Here is a 26,759-nt window from a genome sequence, read left to right on the forward strand (position 1 = left end):
GATCCCTTCTATACCATGATTTTCTTTGGGTGTCAAAATAGTGGCTGATACTAGTATACTGAATGAAACGTCGATTTTAGTCATGTCCATAGAAGTACCTCAAAGGCAAACCTCTCACTTTCTAAGATCACATTTGATTACTATATATGTTGTAAACTCATCGAACTTTGTGCCTTAAGGCTGCATTTGTTATGTGCATGTGTTATCTGCACTTTTGGAGGGGAACACAGAACATTTCTGTCACCTCAGCCATCTGTTGGAGACACATTGATTTCCTGGCAGTAGCCATTTGGAATCCAGTGCTGCAGGCTCTTGTACAAGTAAAACCTGTGCTAGGGATGGAGATCTCCACTGAGTTTGTAAAACAGGTAGCTGTTTTACAATTCTATATATGGCATACAATTTGGTAAACAAAAAGTGCTTAAAATGGATTATAGTTAAATATAGAAATTTTATGTAAATTATATTCCTTCTCCTTCAATTGAAAAGTAAAATAATTTCAGTCCCCCACAATAATACCTTTGGACTCGTGTCATACGCTTCTAATGAAAGGAGGAGACTGTGTTACTGCAGAGGGAGTACCTGGCCTCAGGAGTTAATCCAACAAGCTGTACCTGTTGGTGTCAGAGTTACGGCTGTGCCATTTTTCCAGCTGCTCCAGCTCTGTGTCTGCAGTTGTTCTAGCTGAAGCTGATCCAGACCAGATTTGTTGTACAGAAGGCAAATAGTAAATATCTGAACTGGACTGTTGGCAACTCCGGCCTCTTAGGTGCAGAAATGATTCCAAACACCTTCTCAGGCTGCTAGGAAAGAAGAGAGGTGCATCTGCTGTTCATCAGGCTGTTTGATACCAGCAAAACAGGCTTCTGCAAAGGTCAGGTAGGTTCTTACAGAGACTTCTAGGCTGCTTTGTTTTGTTGTTTTTTAAAGCCTGTAGGAAGTCATTTGACAAATGTGTGAAGTAAGGAAAAAACTATAAAGGGCACAACTTCTCTGGGGTTTTTAAGCAGCAATAAAGCCCATTTTTGTATGTGTGTGAATATTTCATCTCTTTCTGTGAAGAACACAAAATCATGCAGTGCATGCAAATCAAAAACTGAGCCTGCTGTGAGTTTAGATGTGTGGGAATTTGGCTATAATGAATCTGATGTTAATTATTTTAATAAAAATTCCATATTAAATATTTTAATAATGACTTTATCTCTACAGGAATCATACCTTCCTTTTCAGTCTTTTTGTATGCCTTATACATCCTACTACTTTTTTTCCTCCACTGCTAGTATGTACATGCTGTATTTTCTTGCTGAAACTATTTTGTGTGTGTGATTTTACTGTTCAATTCACCGCTTTTGCTATATAGTTTTACTGTCTTTAAAGAAAATACAAATAGTTCTATTTTCTGTTGTTGCAGAGGTGAAGAAACCATCATGCTTGTGTGGCTACAGCTTAACGCTCTTTCAGTGGCTATAGTTGCTAAACTAAGTCATTTGACAACTTACAAAATATTAATAACGTAGTCTTTGGGCAGATCTGAATGGCACATCGAGAGACAGTACTTTGAAATCGGGAGTGTAATTACAAAGAGAAATATCAAATGTCCTCTTTCCATAAGTAATACCAAATTATTCAAATGTATTTAAAATCAAATGCAGTTCTGACTAGACTGCGGGAATGAATGGTTTAAAGCTTTTGAATTTTTTTTTTTTTTTCATCTCCAGGTCAACAGTTGAAATTTTTTCCAGATCAGTATTCCTCATAATTAATTTGCTTACTGGATGATTGACAAAAAGACTTTTTAAAATTGAGACCTTAGAGTCTTAATCATGCAGTATGAAAGGGCTCTGCCATAGTGGAATACTTGCAATGTTTTAAGAACTTAAATCTGAAGGCAGTTTCGTGTGTGATTAGCATAGTTGTTCATGGTTAAGCCTCAGAAATAGAAACCAGGTTTGAAGTGAAAGTTTGGGGAAAATGATGCCCGGAAACACATTTATGTACAATGTGCAACTTTTCCCTTTAAAAATGGGCAAATACATCAAAACAGCAAAATGAGGCCTTTCTACATCACAGCAACTCTGCCAAGTCTGGGTGTGCATGTGTGCACACAGGTATCAAGCATAGCTGCTCAGTTTATAACACCCCCCTTTCCCACTTTCTACCGCACCAGTTCTTAATGTAGGTGGTGCCTTGAGGGTCCTACTCTGGGGCCAGCAGCGTGTAGCTATGAAGATCTGGGCCATAGGAAGACTGAGATGGAATCAGGAGGTGTTTCCATCTGTTTTTCTGTTCAGACTCTGCTTTACTGCTGGGTGCTGTTTTTTTTGAGTGAAGCTCTGAAGTTTGAAACTTATTGGGAGAATTATTACAGATTTGTGCCTTTTCCAACAAACAGCCACGACATTGTAATACTTGCTGGAGGAGAGACTTGAGATAAAACCCATCCCTTTTCAAAGTAGATTCAAGCCCACATCTTTTATCTTTGAGGAAAATCTTTATTCATCATGTTTTAGGATCTTTGGACCGCAAGTGCAAAGGGATGGAAAACAGAGCCTTTTTTTACTTGAATATGTTCCTCAGATGTGAACTGCAAGGGGAAGAGAGTATCATTTCTGTCTCTCTACAGAAGCTGTGCCTCTGAGGTTAAAATGCTGAAGACTGGGTGAGCCACAGCCAGTCCTGCTCTGTGTAATGGAGAAAGCGCTGCCATACAGCAGCTTCTCTGCCTGTCAAGAAAATCACAGCTGTGCCAGTGCTTTGGGAAGCCTGGTCCTTTTGTGTCCTAGGCATGCTCTGTGTGTACCTAGTGAAAACAGCCCTTTAGGGGCTTCAGGTGAATAAACTTAGTTTCAAGTTGTCGGTCAAGATGCTGGCACAATTCAAGCAGAGAGCTGCTAAATTCTTTCAAACTGTTACAGAGGAAGAATAAATAGCTAGAGAGCCTTCAAGTAAAGTTTAAGACCGTGATGAATTTGGGTGCTTCTAGGTGTGATGGCAGATGAGGTTCGACAGAGGAACATCAGGAGTGGAATGAGGCCCTGTTCCAGCCAGATCCTCTTTGAGTAGTGCAGCCTCAGGTATAGTGCATATATCACAGGCAGAAGTTCAAACAACAGGTGCCTTACCAAGAAAAAGAAAATTCTTGGGCAGCTGAAGAATCCCCCGAAGATTTCTGCAACCAAAGAAGACTCACTGTATTTTACTGTTGTTTTTTGTTGTTTTTTTTTTTTCCTTCCCCTTTGAGCATGGATTGAAAACTACATATGCCAGAATCTCGATTCTATGGTTTTAGGGTTTTTGTTTGGTTGTTTGGATGGTTGGCTTTTTGGTTTTGTTTTCTTGTTTGGTTGGTTTTGGTTTTTTACCAGAATCAAGATTCTAACCTCCCTTTGTAGCTGTCATTTCTTTCTATTATCCTCTTCCCTTTCTCCCTCAGGCTTGATTCTGTTTGATCTTTTTTTTTGTGTGTGTAGTTCATGTAAATTCATTTAGGCTATGCACTAGATGTGCTTAGGAGGGTTTTTGTTTCAGTAACTTTTTCCCTAGTTATTTACAGGCAGTGCAGCATCAGCAAATCTGTTTTGTTCCTGAAGCTGCAATTGGTTTTCTAGCTGCTGATAAATCTTCCTCCTCCTGGGGTAAGGAAGTGTACATTTGCCTACACTTAAGTCTGCGTCTCTGCCCCATGTGCTTAAACTGCTTTAGGTATCCAGTAGTCAAGGACACTCATTGTGCACAAAGAGGAAGGGCAAAGCATTTGTTCCTTTATGAAAAAGGATGGAGAATAGTACTAGAGAAAATCTTAGTATAATTAAAGTTAATGCTGTGAATCATATTATGTGACATCCTCATCAAAAAGTAACATGAAAGCAGAAAGAAAGCCCATGTACTTGAATCTATGGCAATACTAAACTGTATGTGCTATAGCTGGTCAAATAATAAAGTGAATGAACCTTGAGTTATTTGAAGGGGACTCTTCTCAGTCTGCCATGCTGGAGTCACTTCTGGGAAACCTCACTCTCCTTGACAACTTCTCTGTGTGATAAACAGCTTATACGCTTTAAGTGTGGGAACAAAGTCTCTCCCTGTAAGAGATTCAGAGAAATCGAACCACTATGAGTCTGCATCCCCAAAGTGTTTGATAAGTGATTTTCTGTAGCTGGCGGATAGCCAGCTTTGGCTGGTACAATGAACATCAAGAAAATGTAGAAAGGAGGCAGAGAAGTCTAGGAATGATAATCAGGATATAAATGCTACAATGATTTTGGAACAAAAATAATAGGTTATTCAGGTCTAGTTTAAAATTACTTAACCTGCTTTGCCTACCATAAACTATTGGTGTCTGTAGTAAGGAATAACTGGCTATATTCTGGTATAGAACATCCTTATGTATGTTTGTAGGGGGGGAAGGAATAAATTATTACTGAGGAAGCAACAGCAATGTGTTTAATTCAAGTAAATCCATGAAATTTCAATGGTAACAGCTAAAACCAGTAGAAGTGTTTACGATGATGTTTTAAAGTAAATAGATAAATTTTAAAATCCTCAGAGGATCCCGATCTTCACAATTTTCACTTCATAACAGCACTTAACTTACTAGCTACCTCCCAACCAAAATGTTTGGAATGACTTTTTGGGAGGGGGATACACAGGTGATGGTGAATAGTAATCATCTATATTTTGATACATCTGTGAAGCTATGTTTTTGAATGTCATCTGCACTTTACAGTCTTTTCAGACTTCTTAATCCTAAAGGCATTTTTCATAAAGAAACTGGAAACTCTATGGATCTTATTTTTGCATGCAAAATTATGATCTCAGAAAACTTTACTGGTGAAGTAAAGGAAATTGAAGCTGGAAAATGAAAAAGAAAATTCAGTTTGCCTATGCAAAAATATGAAAAATAATGATAGATGACTTTATCAAAACACGTGCAAGGAACAAAGCTAAATCAAGGCTATGCATTCCCTAAATTGCTATATATAGTAAATGGAAGTATTTTCCCTCTCACTTTTCAAACAAAGAAACAGTAGTAGTAGTAGTAATAATAAAAAATCCTCCAGCTGCCTAGTTAGCACACGTACTCTTGGTCCTTATGTGTTCATCAAAATGAAATACTGTCCTAGTCAAGTGGACATGCCAGAAGAACTTATGGATGTAATGATATACCTGATCATACCTGATCATACCTTTCAATACATAAGTCTTTACTCTAAAAAGAATAGTATTTATGTAACTTGAGTTGTAATTGTTAGGCATGCAGAAGCTTTTAAAACATTCAGTGTCCAAAATAACAGGTGAAACAACCAGCCCATTTTATTATAGTACTATGGTAGTGAGCCTTCTATCTTCTTCACCATGCTGACCCAACTGCACAAGCATCTTTTGTCTCGGGTTTATGTCTTCCTGTGCCCCGTTCCTGAGTACTTGTGAACTATGCTGTCTTTCTAGAGTTACAGATCCCATACCTGTTTGCCCAGTCTGACCTACCATAGTCTGAGGCCAGCATCTGCGGTTAACCTCTACAATGAGGTTAGCTGTTGAGCTGCTTGAAGATCTCAGCTGAGTATTACACTAGCTACATTTTGATAGGAGTATGACTTTGTCCTTAGAAAGCTTAAATGATTTGTGGCTTTTCCTTAGTATTATCATATGTCTGGAAAGAGTTGAGGACATTTGGAAAGGAAAGCCAAAAATGTGTGAAAAAGAGATGGATGAATAATCAGCATCATCAGACAATTGCTAGATATTTTTCAGAATCTGTTTTTCATCTATTCTAATGAGCAGATCTCAAAGTAAGGAATTGTGCGCTGCATGTGCACATCACAGTTCTTTTGAGCTTAAACAGTTCAATAGGTTAAAAAGTAGTTTCGTTAATATGTAAATTGTGCAGTAAGACATTCCTAATGGTTATATTAGTTTAAAGGCTTCCTGAGGCTAGAATGGTAATAAGATGTAAAACTAGATGCCACGGGTAATATTATGATTACAAAAAAATGTGCATATCTCAGTGAACACTTTCAGAGGCAGACATGATTATTTCTGTTGAAGAAAAAATAGCTGCTATGACTGCAAACCTTCTAATAAAAATGTATTGGGAGGTAAGAGAACCAGTTCAAAGGCTTCTTTTTAAGTCTCCATCACAAAGACTCTGGTTTATTATGATAGCTGCTGTCCTGACAGTCAAGTGACAGATTTTGCTATGGGTTTTGAGCTGTCCATTAAATATAGCACCTCCATTTCTTGAATGTTTTGAGTAGCCCGCTGAGTAGCTACCGGCTGAAAAGTAGGAGTCACAGTGGGAAGCTGAAGGGGGACAGCCTCCAGAGCATTTAATGTTTAATGGATCTACAGCTGTAGTGAAGCAGCGTGCAGAAATAATTCTGATTAGGCTTGGTCAATCAGATGACAAAATAAGCCCTGCCCCTCCATCATTCAGTTCTAAAAGTCAGAGAATGATTTCTGCTTAAACCCAGTTAAACACAAAAAACCTGTTCAATCAGTTATATTTGGGCTAATTTCTTGATATCGTATGCTGTCAAAGGCAGAGGAGAGCAAATGGTTAAGCTGCTATATTGGCAAAATTGCCTTTTTTCATCTGGTACTTCATTTTGGAAGGAATGATCAAAACCTTGAAAATAGCGATTTGAGGAATTGAGCTTTTACAAGAATTAAATGTTACTAAATACACGTAATTGTTTAATATTGTGCCACGTTTGTGGCATGGTAAGTAGCTTCTTATTTGCAGTTTCATGTCAGCTGTTGTCATTAGAATATACAGTTGTAAAAGTGCAATTAAAGAGCAATGACTTTGAATGGCAGAGGTTTTGCCTAATCAACACTACATTATTTGGTGGTAAATCTTCACATCAAAAATAAATCACCTGTAATTGTAACTTCTATTTTTATGAGATTTTTAGCCTTCTCAGCTGAGTCCTTTGTGGCTCTAGAAGTGTGGTACATATATGAAGTGGGAGCTCATTAAGATACTCTGGTTCTATTTCGGCATGTTTAAGAGGTCAGGTGGATGCAGTCATTACTGAACCTCACTGGCAATTCTTCAGTACACATTGTGCTTTTGTGAAGAAAAGCATTGTTCTAATAAGCCTTGAGAACAGAATAGGTTTCAAAGGAGCAGATGAAGTTACTGTTCTGCACTAATGCTGGTACTAATAAATGCTGACAGGATTCTTAGACTGCTACCTATAAAAAGCTGCAAACCCCCTAAAGTTAGAAATGTTTTAACTGTAGTTACCAAAAAAAAAAAAAAAAAAAAAGTCTGGATTTGTGGAAGAACAGAAATGAAAAGTTTTGAATAGGGTTTCTTTCTTTAGGAGTTGAAAAAAGCCACTGTTCTGCACCAGTGTTGCTTCAAGGTAGTTCTTTGGAAAGCCAAGGTGTTCCAGAGATTTGTGTGCTGTGTGAAATCAATGGCTTTATTACTGTGGACAGCACATTCAACTCTTCTAAAATGTTTTCATTTATTTCTCAGTATGTTTAAATTTTCTTTCTTGTACTGGAATTTCACCACTCAGCACAAATAGTAGCTTTTGCAACTATCTGCCTCTCAGACACTGTTGATGGAGGCCAGAGGGTTGCCCCATTGGCAAGTTATGAACTAGAATGAACATAAAGGAGAAATGAAACTAGAGCTCTAAGTTGAGAGGCAAGTCACAGGTAGCTGCTTTGGGGGAAATTGTGGCTGTGGTAAGATCTGGATGAAAATCTTCATTGATTTTACTGGCTGCATTGTTTATGCACTGTGTGTAATGAAAAGGAACTACATATTTTATTTTTTTTTACCTTTTCGTTGATAGAAGCCAATTACTCTTAAAAAAACAAATGGAAAAATACCCTACTACAGTGGCCATCATTTTACTAAAAGGTTCATGCAGCTAAGCAGATTTAACTCTGCTTTTAAATAAATACAGGGAAATGTTTAACCCCTATTGTATGGCCACAAAGCCTGTGCTGATCATACAGAAGCTTGGGAGGGCTGAGGACAAAGCGACGGGCTGCTGGAAACGGCTCCTCTTGTACGTGCTTCTGCACACAGTCCGGCAACAGCAGGGCTTAACAGCAGAGTTTTGTCAAGATTGCAACATGAAGGGGAGCATGGTACAAATTCTTACCTCTCGCTAACAAAAAGAAAGGAAAAAAAAAAACCAACAAAACCCAAACCAAAAAGGGAAGAGGACTAAGAGGACTGTATAGCTACATGCACAAGGTAATGGCCGATTTCCCTTTTCTGTTCTGATTCTTCTCAATCACTTACATAGTTGAGATTTGTGTACCTTAGTGTTAGTTAGTTTGATTTATTGGAAAGAAGTAACATGAGGAAATGGAGTTTATACCTCTTCAGAGGAGAATAAACCTATTCTGTGTAACTTACTAAAATATTTGACTTTGGTTAACAGTCTAGGAATTGAAATGAAGGCAGTTATATTTTGTATCCATGGAGGAAGGGCATGACTTCACAACATGTTAAAGATCAGATGACATTTATGTTCTGTTTTGATTATTATAATATGTGTAAAATTAACACATTTTTCTTATTGATGTTAATATAATCTAGGCTGGACTTACTTGCCTTAGGAAGTGTCTTCGTGAGGATGTGTGTATGAGAAATGAAAACTGGACAGTTATTTTTGGTGTATTTCCAGGATATTCTTTTCCATTATTACTTTGGCAGAATCATCTGGGGTTGAGCACTACCAGAAATAACATAGATATGACAGAAAGATGGATCACTGCCCTCATCAACCAACAGGGCAGTTTCTCCTTTTCTGAGGGCTTCTCATCACTTTTCCATTCTGAAAGAAGAAATGACATGAGGGTGAATAATAGAGCCCTGTAGTACTGGATTGCATGAAACTGCTTAAATACACTAAACAAATTCTATATGTCACAAAGCAAATGTTTTTCCAGGTCCCCTGAAAATGTTTTGTATTAAATAACTTTCTGTGGTATTGTAAAGTAAAAGGAAACTGAATTATATATGTGTGTAGATAGATAGATACATTATTAATTTTATGAGAAAGCTGCATATTGTCTCATTCTATTGCTTTCTAAGGTTACATTAAGAACATTGAAGTGTTTTAACCTTTTAATGAGTATTTTGAATACATTTTGTATAAAAACATTTGGCCAAATTTTGTATTTTGCATTTTTTACATTTGAACTTTTTGCATAGTTATGTATTACAATCTATGTATTTTCCATTCTAAATTTTACTTGCCTGAAGCCTATCAACACTATTAGTAGAAAAGTTTGTAAAGCAACAATACTATGTAAATTTTAGTTCTTTCACAAATTTTTAAATTAATAAGTACACAGGAAGCATAATGTCAGGTGCAGAAAGTAAAAAGCATGCTTTACATTTCCACAATGTGCTAGTGGCCAAACTCATACACACAAAATCGGAAATTACATGACCCCAAATACATCTAAGAGATTTTAAACCATATTTTATCTAATCTGTAGACTTTTTAAAACCATCTTTTTCACTCTCCTCCTTGATTTTTCTCTCCTTCTCTCTCTCTCTCTCTTTTTAAATTCACGCTGTCTCACTCATGTTTTTTCTGTAAGGGTACAAATGCTCCTCTCACTTTGGAAACTAGAGATCTGGTTATTAATTCACATTTTTAGACACGAGGGTTTCCTGGCTAGAATGAAATATATGGGACTTTACCTGATAACTTCTGTAAGATCATGCCACCAAGCCATTCAAAGTATCCTCTTCATGCACGTAGCATTGTGAATAAGAATGTGAACTTAAAAAAACCCAAAGATTGCTTCTTTACTTCTTCATTCCAGCTGAGTTGATTTTTGGATGTTCAGGTGCTCTTCTGTACACAATTTACAGTGTATGGGTATTTACAATGGGTATTATTTCCTTGGAGTTTTGAGCTTTTGTTAAGCTCCTTCCTAAAAGACTACCAGAGAAAATAAGTAATGTCACAGCAAAAGAATCTGATCATGGACTGCAAATAGGTTAAAGCTGCAGATGTCAAGAAGAACTGTAGCAAATATTTATTTTTGGAGCACCGTGTGTGTAGTCCAGACATCCAAAGACATTGATATTCTGACCATTTCTTACCCAGTAATTGAGAACAGTTTGACTGTAGTATGGTTTCTTTTCTCCCAATAAAATACTGAAAATTGTAATTCATTATAGTATGTCCCAAACCATATATATTATTACATAACTATGTTTATTTCAAAAGAGTAAGAAGAACCAAGTGGTGAGGGTTTTTTCCCTTCTTTTAATGAGTCTTAGAAGTCTGGGAAAGCTTACCCACAGTGTCCAGAGACCTATGGTTTTCTGCTGTATGTGAGGTCTTACACAAGCCATCTCTGCGTTTAAGATCATGCCTAACTTTTAGACATAACCCTTGAGGCTACAGCTGTTCTTTACTGGTAATAACAGCAAGATAGGGACAAATTCCTGTCATCAAGGTAGGCTAATTGGCAAGGGCTGGTCTGCCTTACATTTTAAAGTTCTAGAAAGTTAGTCTCTTGTAAAATAGACTGGTCCCCCAACTTAATCTGAATTTCATCTGAGTGCTGGGATGTTCCTGCAGCCCTAATAGGCTGCTAGTTAGTGTTCCGATTTCAGAGTATCCGAAATAGTGAGAGCTGTATTGCAGCCCATCAAAGTGATGATTTTGCAGCCTAATACTGCGAGTCTGTGGCGTGTGCTCCGGAGTGTGGCATGGAGGCAGGTGGAGTGTGCAACTGAGGATGCAGTGCCTTGCATGGGAGAATTGCAGGACTGTCTAGAGTGGAGAATCAAAACTTACCCAGTCTTACCCATACTCCCCTTTAGAAGGGTCCCTTGAGCTGGAGCATGCCCTGAAGTGTGCTCTGGTTTTCTCTTGGAGAGAGTGAATTGGCGGACGGAACCAGTGTTAATGGCAAGGTAGATGTAGCCATCACCTTTATATAATAGAATATGCGTTATCATTGTCGTACCCGAGTGTTTTGGTGAATTAGGAGTTGCATGCATGTAGCAGTTCTGAACGCAAGTTCTGTGTTGACTTTGGCTCATCAAGGTCCTATTGGTTTGCAGGATCTGCTGGTTTGTTCCAGCTGAGTGTAGAGGGAGGGGGGTAAGAAGGGATTTGAGTGCCTGAATAAAGATGAATGCAATGAAGTGAAATAAATTATATATGCCAAACTCCCAAAGTTACAAAGATAACATATTCTTTCCAGTGCTTTATTACGTAAGAGCAACAAGTTGATTTGAAAGAGCATGATAAAGAGCAATTTATGAGGAGTGCTCTTATTACTGGAAGAAACAGCTACAAGAGAGTTCTGGGCAACAGTTAGGGTTTTGCCAATTGGCAGACCAATTTAATAATAAAAAAGCTTTTAAAAGTACACTGAAAGAAGGTGTACAATTGCAATATCAATTTGATGGGAAATTAAACTGATCTTACTGTATCATTGTCATAAGTTGACATTTTGCAGTCTCTCCTGTTTTACCTTACAAAATAGTGCTAACCTGCAGTTACGAGTAAACGATGAACTTATCTACAGATAAAATGTATACTTTTAAGTACAGTATATAAAATAACAGGTGCTGCAGTGATGCTAATCTCTTACTATTAGCTTCACTTCATCACCAGTTCACTGAAATAAAGACTACATATTGTGGCAAGCACAGCTGAGTTTGGAGATGAGCAACATGCACTGTAAAATTAAAAGACCGTAAGGGAAATCCTCAGTAAGAATTTTTTTGAAGCTCACTTTCAAAAATGATCCTATGTGAACCTTGCTTGCTTGAAAGTTCAACTCCACACGTGCATTACTGTGGAAAAATAAGCAACCTCCTTCTCAACAAAACCTCAAATATGTTTAAAATAGGGGTTTCAAGTAACAATGACTGAGAGAAGAGAGGAACTGGGTGCATAATTCTTGTGAATAAATGAAGAAGGTAGCAGTTGAATTCAAAACAAAACCTCTCCTGCCGTTTCCTCTTTCCTTGTATTGTGCTTTCAACTGGGGGGAGGGGGGGATGGAGAGAGGGGGTTGTCTGTTCCATCCCTCAACTAGAATTTAAGATATTCTTCTAGAAAGTGGGAGATCAGACAGTTTACAAGTTGACTGTAAGTCCAGATCTCTCTCTGTCTGGGCAAGTGCTGTGGCCAAAGGCTTTTCCTGCAGTAGAGGCTTGCTGTCAGCTGCTGTGACCTCTTACAGCAGATGTCTTTTTCAGAAGCTTGGGCATCTGTATCCCAAAGAGCACTGAAGTGCTCGGTCCTGAGGAGATAGAGGCACCCGGTGGGCCTTAAGTTAGGTTACTGAATGCTAGAAAGATGCGGTTAGGCTTTCCTATTGGCTTGTTCAAGCTTTGTGAGTGTTTTTCACTGATGATACAGCAAACCTGGATAACTACATGGGTAGTCTGGTCTGATCTGATGTCACCAGCTATATTGTTTTGGAGAGCTAAATGCAAAACGTGATTTTGAAACCTGGGGAGCTTCTTTTGTTCCTAATGCTTCTTATTTTTTTCTTCAGCACAATGTATATAAATTAGTTCCTATTAAAATACCATTCCACTTGACTTAACTGAATTTAGTATTGCAGCTATATCAAGATATATCTAATGTATTTGTTGTAGTTTAACAGTGAATGTAATTATTGGCCTTTATAAATATTTCAGGTTGTATAATATTTTTTCAGGCAAGGCAGTAACATAAAGACCTGTCATACAGGGGATAAGAAGGAAGGAAAAGTAAAGAGATAGACCATCTTGCTCTGAAGCTATTTGTACAAAGGTAAGATAATTTTTTTCCCTCTAAATTTTAATTTCCCGTGCTAACTGGGGAAAAAAAAAAAGCTACTGGCATTAAGTTTCTATCTTTCTGTTCAGTTTCTGTTAAGTACTATCAGGGTAGTCATATAATGTGTTCTGCATTTACTTGCATTTCCATGGTTGTTTGAGTTAACAGTTTGTGATTAATATAATCTTTAAAATGTCAGCTCAGCTTTTAACTGAAGGGCTCATATCAAATATATTAACTAGAAAAGCAGCTAGAAGTATTTCATAGCTTCACATAATTGAAGGTAGGTTTAATTATCTCTAATGTTCTCTGCTGGAGAGAACAGGGGGACAAATAAACTAGTAAAAAAGGGAGTCTGAAAAAATGGGCTTAGAAGGAACTCAAGATATTTTTGTACCAAAAAAGTAGAAGTTTTTTCTTCTAGCATAGATCACAGATTTGGTGATTGGGGCATTCTGAATTCTTCACTCTCATGGTTTAGGCCCTAAGGTTAAAACGTCTGTTTTGGACGTTTTGAAGTAAGCTTTGATTTTTCTTTTTTTCAATGCTCCTCCAACCCCTCCCTGCTCTTGTATTTGAACTGCATAAATCTTTCAGCATAAGAACAGAGATAGCCTTACTTGAAGTCAGTACTAGCTGCTGAATAGTCATCTGTGTTTTAATATCTGGGGTTTTTTGAATGAAAAATTTGATTTGGGGGTCTTGAATACAGTACTGTATACAGTCTACTAGAACAGATCTTTTCTATCTTTTACAGTGCGTAGGTGTGGGTAGCTGCATAGTTTTTTATCTGTCATTTACGTGTTCAAGCAGACAGAGCATCTGAAAGCATCAATAATATGTTTAAAACGGAGAAGGGAAGAGATGGGCACTGAAACATTTTGACTTCTGAACTATATGTTACTGAAAGTAGTATTTAGTGCAACCTTTCCAGGCAGAAGGTTTTTCTTGGTTCGTTTTTTTGTTTGTTTGGTTTTGGTTTGGTTTTGGTTTGGTTTTTTTAAATCTTTCAGGAATCTCTTCTGAAATGGTTCTTGTGTTAGTCACTCAAGGGTTAAATGTAGCTTTGGTTAAAGAGGACTGTTACTGTACGGTTTTTAAACTAGACTGCTCTGAAAAAAAGATAACCATTGAAGACTCTGAAAGGCTTTTTGGATGGTAACCAAGTTAAGGAAGCTCTGAGGTTCTTTGGCTTTGCTGCTGGCTGCTCTCGCTCACCAGGATCCTGGCACCCTATCACTGTGTCCTCATTGCCTCCATAGCTCCAATTCTCCTGTCAGGGAATGCCACCATACAATAGTTCCCCTGGGGCTACTTGGATGAGTGACAATGAGCCAGCTCCAAAGTGACAAGTGTTTGAAAGTCGAATTGGGTCAGTGCACAGGTGCCTGCTCCTCATAAGTGAGATATTCTAGCTTTTCTCTGTGACGTTCTCTTGGTTCCTCTCATTTTTCCTACAGTTGTAAAACAAAACTGTCAATATGTTGATGTGAGAGAACAGGCATTACAAAAGAAGAAGGATGATTTCCCATTAGCCTGTTTTGGTTAAACTAGCTTTACTGTTTGAGTACGGACTGGAGGGGAGGCAAAAGAAATTCATTAACGTGATGGATGTTTGCTGATACAAATAGACATTGTACTAGACAGTAAAGTGATTTGTTTGACTGGTCAAAACAAATATATTGTCTTAATCTTGATGTCAGGTAGTTCTCATACTTGGTTAGACCTAGAGGCTTGGGCATCAGGAAATGTATGGGAGAGAAAAAGAACTTGTATCTGCACAGTAAGGCTTTTCCTAAGTCTAATAAATGACTTGCCTCCATAGAGTGCAGTCAGATATAGGCAACTGGTGTGCAAGGGAACTGTTTTATCTTGTTGAAGGCTTGGTCTGTGCAGAGAAGACAACTGACATTAAGTCCATAGTCCATGTTACTCAGATGTAGTTGTTCTCCTTTTGTCTCTTCCTCGAAGAGGGACCATGGAATACCAGGGGTTGAAAGGGTGTCTGGACATCGTCTAGTCCAACAGCCGCCCTGCTTAAAGCAGGGTCAACTAGAGCAGCTTGCTGTTTGGACAACTGATTCAAGTGCTTGACCATCCTTACAGTAGAAAAGTGCTTTCTTTTGTTCAGATGGAATTTCATCTTTTTTAATTTGTGCCCATTGCCTCTTGCCCTGTTGTGGGGCACCACCGAGAAGTGTTGTTTACCCCTGCTGCCATCAGGTATTTTTACACATTGATAAGATCTCCCTGAGCCTTCTCTTCTCCAGGCTAGAGTCCCAGCTCTTTCAGTCTCACCACGTATGTCAGATGCTCCAACCCCTTAATCATCTTTGCAGTACTTCACTGGACTCACTCTGGGATGCTTATGTTTTACTTGTACTGGGGAGCCCATGAGTGCACACAGCGCTCCAGACGTGTCTCACCAGCGCTGAGCAGAGGGGAAGGATCACCTCCCTTGACCTGCTGGCAACATTTTTCCTAATGCAGCCCAAGAAGCTACTGGCCCTCCTTGCTGCAAGGGTGCACTGCTGGTTCATGGTCTACTTGGAGTCCACCAGGACCCCCAGGTGCTTTTCTGCAGAGCTGCTTTCCAGCTGGTCATACCCCATCCTGTACTGGTGCCTGGGGTTATTCCTCGCCAGGTGCAAGACTTCCTATTTTCTTTTGTTGAACTTCATGAAATTCTTGTTGGCTTATTACTCAGCTTTTCAAGGTCCCTCTGAAAGCCAGTGCAACCAGCTGGTGTATCAACCACTTCTCCCAATTTGTGTCATCAGCAACTTGCTGATGCACTTGGTCCCATCATCCAGGTCATTAATGAAGTGGTTAAATGGTACTGGCCCCAGTATTGATCCCTGGGGTACACCAGCAGTGACTTTCTTCCAGCTGGACTTCATGCTGATCACAACCCCTTGAGCCCAGCAGTTCAGCCAGATTTCAGCCCATGTCACTGTCCATTTTTCTAGTCTGTACTTCATCAGTTTGTCTACAAGGATTTTATGGGAGACAGTGTCAAAAGCCTTGCAGAAGTCAAGATAAACAACATCTGCTGCTCTCCTGTCAACCACTGAGCCAGCCATTAGCTGGTCTGTTCTGCTCAGAGTGTCTCAGTCTCAGCAGGTGCTGCTGGCAGGGTTGCTCCATGAAATCAGTGTCTGCCCAGTTCAAGGTTTGTTTAAAACAGTCTTATGAGTTTTGCTTTGGCTGACTTGAATGTGTGTTTCTAAAATAATGTGGTTTTTAATGATACATATTTAAAAGTGTGAAGAGTAATCATTTAAACATTGTCAAGTTTGAAAGTATTCTAAGTGGTCTGAAGTCAGCAACATAGTCAACATTGTTTACATAGCAGCTGTTTATGTTTCTACCTTGCTGTCCTTACTAATAAAAGAACTGCTGACAGAGGTGAAAAATAAAGGCAAAAAAAAGGTTTGACACACTCCTACAGCTGTTTGCTGTAAGATAAACAGACTGACTGAAGAAAGGAAACTTTTAATTGGTATGAATCAGAGGAATTATAATAATAACAAGTACAATTTTTCAAATTTACATTATTCCTTGCAAAACTTTGATTGTGAAAAATGTCCTTATTCTAACAGGACTGGCATATCATCTAGTTAAATTTAGGAAACTTGACAGGAGAAATCATCTGGAAAAGAGAAGCATATTTCAGTAATGTATAGTTTCTTAAACATCAGCAAAGAGAGTGTGAAAAGAGTTTCTTATTCAAGAATGTAAATGTAAGTATTTTTAAGTGACAAAGTCCCTCTAGAAATCAGACACATTTTTAATGGATTGGAAAATGGAAGGCTGTAGAAAGGGAACTCTGCTAGTTTCTTTTGTGGAAAAGCATGAGATTGTTTATGTTAAAAATATCTCCCAAAGCTTTTATTTAGTGATAATAAACTGATGTTTTTTATAAATTCATTTACAGCTAAACAGAGTTTTAAACAGAAGTAGCTGTAACTTATTTAGGGATCACAGCCACTCTAGTTCTGTGAAAGCTTGCCCAAATGTAGTAAGTGTATGGTTTCTAGGATAACTGTAGTGTTCATATAAAATGTTAGGTTTTGCCCAACTTTTTTTCTCACTTTACAATCTCTGATTTCCTCATATGTAAATTGGTTAAATTAAATGGACCTCTTTCTTCAGATGTTCCTTTTTTAGCTCTCTTGCAACGTGTTTTTTCAATATGCTAAAAAAGGACAGAATGTAAGGAAAATATAGAATCCTTAGTTGCTCAGTTACTGACACATAGAGTCTTTTCACAAGAACTTTTGGTGATGACTTAGGAGTATCACTTTTATGCTACATGCATTATTGCATATTTGAGTTGGTTCCTGCGGTAATCATGAATACAACCAAAGATGCCATAAATAAACATTTTATAACTTTTTTTTTTAACATGATGTTAAAAGGGGAGGGGAGGTAAGGAAAGAAAGGAAAAGAAACATTAAACCAGTCTTTGTTATATTTTTTTTCCTGTGTCTTTTGAAAGCTTTCTGAGCTTTCAACCACCTGTGAGAGAAGCAATGGTGAAAGATCTTGGGAATATATTTAAGTGCCATATTTTTGTTCCTTGCTGCTTATGCGTACACTAATATCCTGGCTGACTGTGAAACATAGAAGGCAGCAACCACAAATATTAAGACATGGATTTATGCCACCTCATTGTAGGTGCTTGGATACCTCAGTTAAATTAACAGCACAGTTGTTTAATCAATGGGAATTGATCCAATTAAAGAGGAACACAGTTTTTGATAGGCAATTTTAATTCTTTTTTAATTTACCTCATGTGCTTACCTATATATCCACTCAAACGTGTGCAAGCACAAAAAAGAGTTGGTGCATAAGTGCTAACGAGCAGGGAAGGCAGTAGTAAGTAGAAGTGAGGGGGAATAGGAGGTCAGTGAGCTGCTGCAGAAACATTTTTTTGTGGAACTACAACCTATGAATTTCACTGCTGCTTTCAGCTGTTCTTTTTTTCCAGTTCTCTTAATCAAGTTAGGTTTATTATTCCTCCTTTGGAAAATGTTGTTGCACCTATTCTCACTATTCTCCATTTTTAAATATACTGTTGCTAGTATAAAGTGGACATCTTTAAGAGAAGTATTTTGTTACTGTTGCTTCTTGATATTGAAACTACTGAAAAAAGCTAAATCTCTTTGACAATGAAGTTAACATACCTTGCTGTTACCATATAGGATTCTTTTATCAGAATAAAGTATTTATATGCACCATTATAATAGCTCTTCAGTTAGCAATATTTATTTCCAAATGTTCTGACTCTTGTAACAAAATGCATGGTTACAGAATCACAGAAGGGTTGAGGTTGGACAGGACCTCTGGAGGTCATCTGGTCCAACCTCCCTGCTCAAGCAGGGCCACCTAGAGCTGGTTGCCCAGGACCGTGTCCAGATGGCTTTTCAATACCTCCAAGGATGGAGACTCCACAGCCTCCCTGGGCAACCTGCACCAGTGCTCAGTCACCCTCACAGTGAAAAAGCAGTTCCTGATGTTCAGAGGGAACCTCCCGTGTTTCAGTTTGTTTGTGCCCGAGTGATCTTAGTATGCCCAAATGATCTCAAAGCTTTGCTTTCCAGAGATCCATGACTGCCCCTTTTCTGTCTTCAAAGCTAGCTTTCAGAAGTGCTTGTAGTTCAAGAGTTTTATTTAAAAATATTATACAGTTGAGTGTACAAACTGGGAAAGAAAACTACATACCAGATCTTCTTCTTGAATACTTGGGCCAGTAGTAAGAAAGCTTTCCTGAGCTTGGAAACACTTCACCACACAAAATTTATTTCTTGGAAACTTGTGAAGTATTCTTTTTCTGGATCAGTAAGAGAAGTGATTTAAACCATTTTAAACATTGGTGAAGTCAGTTATATACTTTTAAATTGGTACGATCAAACATCTTCTGTTACCAGTATGTCACTAGATATAGTAACAAAAGCCAAGATAAGGCACTCTCTTTAACACAAATGCTATTTTCTTTTTTTTTAGTTGAAAGTTTCCCAATGGTTGAGAGTACTCCATGTAGCTGATGCTGCTTTAATTACAGGACAACTACTAGATTCCATCTGATTTTTTTCTCAGTTAATACATTAACACCAGCTTGTGCATATCTTTGTTTTATAAAGAAACATGGAGGGAGGGAGAGGTAATGAAACAGTAAAGGTTACTATAAACTGTTTTTACAAATCTGACAGAATAAAACAAATGCTTAAGTTGACCAATATTAAACAAATTTTTTAAGCTCCAACTGAAGAATTTTTTTACATGAGGGCATATAACTTTCAACTGTGACTTAAGTCCTCCTGAAGTTTGGAAGACAGTGAGGTTTACATAGTTTTCTTAATAACTTCCCCCCTCCCTAAAATAATGATGCTTCAGTGGAAGCTTAGGTGAAACTTACATACATGCTTTTACTTACTGCAGCTACTCTGTATGGCAAATATATATAATTTGATCTTTAAAGACTCTTCAATTTATGCAGTTAGTAGAATAATAAAATAATTTAGGTTTTGAGGTCTTCTGGTGGGCCTGGAAGTCATCCAGTCCAACCTCCTGTTCAAACCAAGGCAAACTTTACAGTCAGAGGAGATTGTTCAGGGCTTTGTCCCATACAGTTTTAAAAATCTCCAAGGCTGGAGATTCTACAGCCTCCTTGGGCAACTTAGTATGTCCTTAACTGCTGTCCTTAGAGGATTTTTTTATTTAGTATCTCTTGTTCCTTTTTGTGATCAGAAGGAGCACTATTGGTGTACACTAACTCCTTCTCATCTGCCTGTATCACATGTGCCTCTGCAAGCAGGTCAGATCAAACTTTAACATAACAATTTAGCTTTACTAACATTCTCATACTTTAGTCTACTTTCTGAAATATGATTTGCAGAACAAAATGAGAAATTCAGTCCCAGCAACACAGATATTGTTTGTGGATGGAAGGTTGGACAGATAACTGATGTTCAGCTTTTTGCTGCAGGCAGGTATATGAGCTGTTCAGACATTGGTTTGTATTTGTGTCCTGTGAGCAGTAATCCCAACCCTCTCCTTTGTTGCTCCTTCTGGTAGAAAGCTGACACTTTTATTTCCAGATTTTAATTTCATTTTTTACTAGCAAGGGTTCCTTTCTCTCTTTCCTTGTACAGTCTCTCAAATGTCTGCGTTATTTGCAATAGATAGTTTTCTTTCCCTCATTTGAAGCCTGGCCCAAGACGTTCTTGGGGCCTTTTATCTCTTGCTGTGCCATGGTGCTGCATATGATAATGCAAGAATCTGACTGAGGATGCATAGGAAAGGAAACTAGTCAGAGGTGCTTATCAGTTGAAGATTAAAATAAAAAATGAGTCTAGCAGCAGACCACAGACTTTTTTCTAATATATGGGTGCCATTTGGTTTTGGGGGGGCTTTTTTTTGTTTGTTTTTGTTTTTGTTTTTTTTATGAAATACTCATTCTTAGTTCTTTGAAGATTTTAAAAACTGGTTTTTAGGAATCTCATTTTGTATCTCAAGAAATGCAATGTCTTTCATTTCTGACCTGTGCTATATTACACATGAGTTCTGATATAGTATGTAGACTTGTGGATTTCAGATAAACAGGAAGCGGTAATGTGTTCAATGTGTATGGTTCTGCTTTCCGTTCAAGACAAGTCTAACAGAGATTCTTCTTAATGAACTTTATGCCTACAAGGGAGGGATAGATGCCAAAGGTTTCTCCTGCGATTAAGTTTATTGAATCTCTACTGTGAACAGCACACATTTCACTGTGTGTGTGTGTGAAAGAGATGTAATCTTGAAACCACAAGATTTCTGTGAATATAAGATAGTTTCTCCCTTCTGGCTACCAGTGGAAGATTGAAAATACAATCAGTAATAGATCACAGGACCTCCCTGACTTTCATGTTCCTTCTGTGTCTCTCTTCCTGTCTCTCTTTTCTTTCCTGACTGTCTTTACCAGACATAAGAAGTGCTTCTTGCTTTTGTAGGCCTACAAAGTGTCCTTTGGGTCAACAGATGCTGTACATGTTTGATAATTCTCAGTGGATATCAGCTTGTCCTGTTCCTGAAATGAGACCATTTCTGAGCCATTTCTTAATCCTGTTTGACCTTGGATATATACCTCCGAATCTCATTGATTTCACATCATCAGACATGATCAAAAGCTTACCAAACCTTCTGCCCTCTCATCCCTAATATTCTTTATCTGTTTTACTCAAGAGATTCTTTCAGGCTGGTTCAACAGGACACAAGAGATGTCACGAACTTTGTAGGCAATGCTGTGACTCTGGCATTGGGGCGTTCATGGTGACCAGAAAATATCCACATAGTGCCTTAAAAAAAAAAAGTACATGCTATGTTAGGAAATTATTGTGACATAGGTACAGAGATAAATATAGAGAACACAAGAAAGGCCAAAGATGGTAATGAAGGAAGGGGCTATATTTTCCTGCACAAAGAATGGTTTTCTTTTTTTCAGAGATATTAACTGAGGTTAAAATATAGAAACCATGAAGAAACCTGACTCTTAAATTAGCACTTCTTCGAGGATAATTAAAAAAATTACTTCCAAACTTAAGTTGCATTGCTTAGTTTTACTCTCAGAAACCCAAGCAGACACTGTACAGAATCCCAGGATTAAAAGTGGATGTGTCCTAATGGGCCATCAGGTCATGTAACTGTTACGTTAGTGTGAGTCCACCTCTGGGTGGAAGACTAAGTGAGAATTTGGCAACAATCTGAACTTTAAAATAAAAGTTAAAATACAGTTGAATCTAGTATTTTTATTTTTTTTTAAATGCAGCTTTCAATAGTGTCATAATGTTTAAGGTAAATTATACTTTTTTCAGGCTGTGACTTAAGAGACCCTGTCTTAATCTCTGTTCTCCTTCTTTATCCTACAAGTGTACATATATTTCAGTATTTTAAAACATGATAGAGAATTCAAATACAAAGATCTGGGGACTGTAGAGCTACACAGATTGGAGCTTCCTTAATGTCTGCTGCTCATCTGCTGCTGTATTTTTTTTCTTTGCTTTTCTAGCTGCTGTGTTGCTAGGATGTGCTCAAGTAGATGGAAAGGTTACAATGCACTTAATGGGAGAAGCTTCTCAGTGAAGTGGGAAAAGCAGCAGAAAATAAATTGTATGAAGATCCTAAAGTAAAACATAAGAATTAATAGTTGAGCTATTAAACTAATATCTTTAGTATGAATTTGTATGCAAAAAGCTTATCTTTAATTAAAAATGAAATTACACAGTTAAGGTTAGCCCTTTGTGATAATGTATTCCAACACCGTTAACAGGCCTGATATCTAGTGTTTACAAATCTTGATTTTTCTGAATTGACAATTTTAAAAGTATTCACTAAAATATTCATAGTAAAATGTCATGAGTGATTATCAGCCTGTATTCTAGCATAAACATTTTTTTTTTAAAACAGTTGTTTCCAAACAACAAAAAATAGATTATTCATACCACGCTAGGCATTACTGCAATTCAGTGTTACCTCAGATGAGTTTCCAGAACTGCATGAGGTACATAGTTTACAGTATTGTGAAATGTTGTCAGCATTTTTAGGATTTTTACTACAGTTATTTGGCATTTTCTTTAAAAAGAAATTACTCTCTTTTAATCTTCGTATTTCCTGTCTTGCATGAATTTTGAGTCCTTTTGTTTCATTATGGAAAATTATTTATTTTGAGAAGGTTTGAAACTGAGAATCTAAAATTGTTTCAGTTACTAGGAAAATATTTCAGTAACTTAATGCTCCTCTCTACTGTATTTCTTATGTTCTGTCATCATTTGAGCCTTGCCAACTTGAAATATATGGTATGTAGTTGATTTAGAGGACCTGCCAAGAATGGATGAACTGTGTAAGGGAGGCTAAATAACTGCAGAAGTTTAAATTGTCTAAGAAACACATTTTTTGAATATGAAACATTTTAAAATTTGAGTTGTAGTGCTTATTTAGCTAGATCTGCTAATTATCTGAGTAACTATCCCAGTTCTCAAAAGTGTTGCTCCAATGGAACTTCACATCATGTTTGATGAGAACTGCTACCTCCTGTATATGGCTGTATTTAGGTTGGTGAACTTTGTCCAGTCAAAAATGGATTTTTATGGCTGGAGGCCTGTAGGGCAACTCAGCCCTCCTCACTGACCGTAGAAAGATGAATTAAGTATTACAGGCGGTTCCCTGTGGACTCTCTCAGGGCTGGTCTACAACTTGAAAGTTTTGTTGGCAATTTACTGGGCAATTAAATTCTCAGGAAGTACTTCAAAGGAAAATGGATTTTTGGCTGGCAGGAATGGATGTTTTCCAGCCAGAGAAAAGAGAAAAAAGTTGCAAGGAAGATTTAAACCCTGTAGGTATTTTTTAAATAACCTACCACCAACTGTCATATCTTCCTACTAGTTTAAGTTTGTAAAGACAAGTTTCTCCAGTCCTCTATATGAAATGGTAGCTCTCAGACCACACAGGTTCTGAAGGTATCGAAACTCCTTCACATCTAGAACAGCAGACTGCAGAAAGATAGCATGCTTCTACTTGTTCATGTCTTTCAAGCAGCTGTAAAACTCATGAGATAGAGCCGTATCTTGAATGATGATATGGAATAACATACAGCAACAATTCTTCCAAATTGGTCACATACTTAAAGGACAATATTAGTTGCCTTGGACTGTTTGCAGAGCCCTGGAGAACTGGACAACTTCAGTTCATGCGAAGTAAATGGATTAAGTTTATTACAGTATATTTTAAGGTTATTTTCACTATACTTCTCCATGTCTCATTGGTTCAGCTAGCACAGTATTTGCTGTTGAAGGAGTAAAGATAGTATTTCGTTCTTTTTGGTCCTTTGGGATCTTTTCCAGAGCAATGAGATGGTTGAGGAGTGTGGAAAAGTGTAAGCATTTTAGATGCAGCACTTTGGATCTTTGCTTAGTGAAATGTTCATGAATTCAGTTAGTTGACCTAAAATGCTGAAAAGACAAAAATACTCCTGCAGCCTGCAGATGTTAAAAGTGGTTGTGGGATTTAATGGGAACCATAAAAGAGTTATTTTTGTACATTAAAAATTGAATTTTGTTTCTTTCCTCACATAGTTGCCCCCAAACAGTATCTTGTATGAAATACAATTGTGATTCTCAACATTTTCACGTGTATGCTGCTATCAGTTTTTAGCTTACTTTATAAGTAAGCTTTTTAAGCTGAAGCTTTTATAAAATCAATTTGCTCACTACAGAAGTATGCTTTGTTTAGTCAGTTGAAAATGAACACAAGTTTAGAAAAGCTGGTGGGGCATTTTGTTTGACTCATTTTTTGGCTCCAATGCAGAAAAGTAACTCATGCCTAAACTGTAAGGAAACTGGATCTACACCTGTTCTTTTTAAAACTAAAGTAGTCCTTTCAAGGTGTTTGACACTTATTCACTGGTATCGCAAAAGTAAGTTACAAAAAGGGTTTTGAGAGCTTGATTCTTCATACTGCTGTTGTGAAAATCATGAGGGTAACCTGTATGAAGTTGCAGGAGTACTGATAAGTAAAACTGGGAAGGGTGTTTGGCCCATATATTCTATTGAAACAATAATATTAAAGGCTTACCACAAAAAAATGTATTATACTGACTGAAACAGTCATCACCATCATTGTGTTTTCCCAGCATTACTGCAACATTTAGATAATGCATTTTGAAACTGAAATGAGAGCCATTTATTAATTTAAAGCTGTATCTTTAGAGAAGCTGGGAGGAATGGTGAGGTTGCAGAGGATTTAAGTAATTGCATTTTGATATTAAGAGCTTTAATACTTAAAAGGGGAAGAGCCACAAAAAAGCTTCCTTAAACTTCTGAATGTTTATTGTGCGATATCAAACTGAATAAAGATCTTCTCCATTGATGTAACTTTTTTTGTTTGTTTTACTTAAAGGTCCAAGGAGGATGCTTAGTTTTATTCGTCACAAACATGCTGTAGCAGGGTCTGCTCTTTGACAAGTGGGACTGAACACTGCTAAGGATCAGAAATAGCTTCCACAAAACAGCAACTAGTGTATCAGAGTATTGGGTTCCTATTAGAGGGCAGCCCTACACAAGAAGATACCTAGACTTTGGAAGATAGCATACTGCTATTACTTCTTTGCTGTATATACTCCGTAGAAGCAGTTACTTGTGTTTTCTTGACTGCACAATGGCCCAGCTTCAGAAGTAATACAAACTCCTGAGAATCTTGTGATTATAGCCTTTTGCTAGCTTAGACCTGAACTCGGAAAAGCCTAGCATGCAGGTTTCTTCCTACTCCATGCAAAGCATTGCTGCATCCTTCTTCCATATGCAAAGTCACAGTGTGATCTCATGACTGCAAAACAGGTTTTCAGCTCTGATTTCTGGTTTCATACTGATATAACTACTTTGAACTCGCAGGAGAAAGAATTTAGAATTTTTCAGTAGTTTTTGTTGGCTGATAGGCATTTTCTGACTGAGATTGCTAGTTGTTGTGTATACTGTGCACAAACATCTGTCTCTCTTGTGTTCAGCCTAACAGGGAATGTAGATGCCCAAATCAACAATGCAAATTCTTTTCTGGAGCAGGTGCTTAAGTCCTTATGGTGTTCAGTGCTGGGAAGCCTGTGTCTGTTGTTTCTGGTTTTGGTCCAAGGTGTTCAAGTAGGATCTTGTGGCTTGCATGTACAGTATTTCATATTCTCAGGTTGTTCATCATCAAGCTATTGAATATTCCCGAGTTGCATAGGGTCCAGCAATGAATGACCTAACCAGTCACTAACAGGGTTTTCTTCCCTGGAAGAATACAAATAAACAAATACTGCAAACACAGAGTGGCAGATTGTAACAATAAATGTTCCTGCACCCCTGATTCTTCTTGCAGCTGCAGCACAACCGCTCTTCTTACAACTCTTCAGCTCTCCGCCTACACTTGTTGTTCAGTGGAGGTCTCTGCTGTAGGGTATAGATCTTGCCTTCAGGGCTGCAGGGCTTTGAGAAGAAGAGTTGTTGTACAGAGAAGTAAGCATATGAGAGAAAGGTTACAGAGAACACGGGCTTAGGACACAAACATACTGTAAGGGCAATGTGTGGTGTCTGCATTTGTACCTTGACAGATGTCAACACTTGTCTCTGTTATGCATGCAGTTACCTTCCTTGTCTGTTTAGTACAAAAACTACCTGTGACATGTTGTGTCTGACAGTAGCTTCTCTGTGGAGCCTGTGAGATGTGGTTTGCACAGCACCTTTGCTCTCGGGTGCTCTGTTGCACCCTGCTGTCTTCTCCCAGACCTCAGTAAAGGAGATTACTTGACCTGTATTCCTCTCCTGAATTTAAAGCATGTTAGTTCAGCATAACCTCCATTTTGTTTCCAGGAGGCACCCACTTTGTACCAGGGTGCATAGCTCCTTTGGTACTTGTACTCAACCAGATAATAACCTTATTTGATCTGAGGAACATATTTGGATGCAATCATGTCTAATTGAACTTTGCAGCAGAATTCCTATTGACATTACTGAGTTAGGAAATTATGTTATCGCTGGGTGTCTGTGATGAGATTGCATTCGTAGTGGTGTATGAAAACTGATGGAATTAGGTTCAGATTATTTAATTTATGTTTCTAGTTTATTTTTTTCAAGCTCTTTTCATCTGTACTAGTCTGCACAGGTAGGAAGATCCATACAAAGATGTCCATGCTTTTTTCAACTTCATTTGAAAGGAGAGTGGCCATGACAGGCTATGAAAAGCTTTCTGTGACGCAGTTTGTGACACTTCATACAGCAAATGCACTTGGCCCTTATTTGGACCTTACCACTAAACAGCAGTTACGAAGCCATTGCTTTTTATGATACCATAATTCTCCACCATCCATTCACAATAGGAAATGGTTGAAGGAGCACACCATCCTGTGTTGATGTAATTCGCTTTCTAACATGGTGACTTCTCAACTTAGCGTGTCGACAGATGGGT

General features: G+C 37.9%; 1 protein-coding gene across 31 annotated transcripts in view; it reads left to right on the forward strand.

Annotated features, from left to right (window-relative positions):
• NRCAM (neuronal cell adhesion molecule) overlaps positions 1-26,759 on the forward strand; it is a 165,745-nt gene that overhangs the window by 43,354 nt on the left and 95,632 nt on the right. For 28 of the 31 annotated variants that reach the window (XM_069802146.1, XM_069802153.1, XM_069802148.1 and 25 more), the window contains exon 2: positions 12,685-12,779. The exons of 2 other annotated variants lie outside the window; for them this stretch is intronic. The gene's annotated coding sequence lies outside the window, so the exon portion shown is untranslated. Of the gene's footprint in view, positions 1-7,927; positions 8,225-12,684; positions 12,780-26,759 lie in introns of those variants that run through there. One more of the 31 variants, XM_069802147.1, reaches the window with a different exon arrangement.

This window comes from Haliaeetus albicilla, chromosome 14, assembly GCF_947461875.1.
Source record: "Haliaeetus albicilla chromosome 14, bHalAlb1.1, whole genome shotgun sequence".
NCBI classification, from domain to species: domain Eukaryota; kingdom Metazoa; phylum Chordata; class Aves; order Accipitriformes; family Accipitridae; genus Haliaeetus; species Haliaeetus albicilla.